Here is a 282-nt window from a genome sequence, read left to right as displayed (position 1 = left end):
GTAATGACAGTAATATCGATGGCTTAGTGCACACTTGTTATAAGTCCATTTTTTCCGAAAAACACTTTTTGATACTAATCGATAGAAAATTGAATTCTCTTTGTTTTTTTTACAAGGTCTTTGTATTCTAAAACCAATATTTCATGTGATATTTACTATTTTCACTTATAATGAATGGCAGTTAGCTATGATTATTTTTGCCCTAATGTATTAAGTCCTCGACTTTTAGTGATAAGTCCTTAAATTTTGTACTTGTACAGTTATTTTAATGCACATTTATTA

Source organism: Acyrthosiphon pisum, chromosome A1 (assembly GCF_005508785.2).
Source record: "Acyrthosiphon pisum isolate AL4f chromosome A1, pea_aphid_22Mar2018_4r6ur, whole genome shotgun sequence".
Taxonomy (NCBI): domain Eukaryota; kingdom Metazoa; phylum Arthropoda; class Insecta; order Hemiptera; family Aphididae; genus Acyrthosiphon; species Acyrthosiphon pisum.
This window is presented reverse-complemented; position numbering follows the sequence as displayed.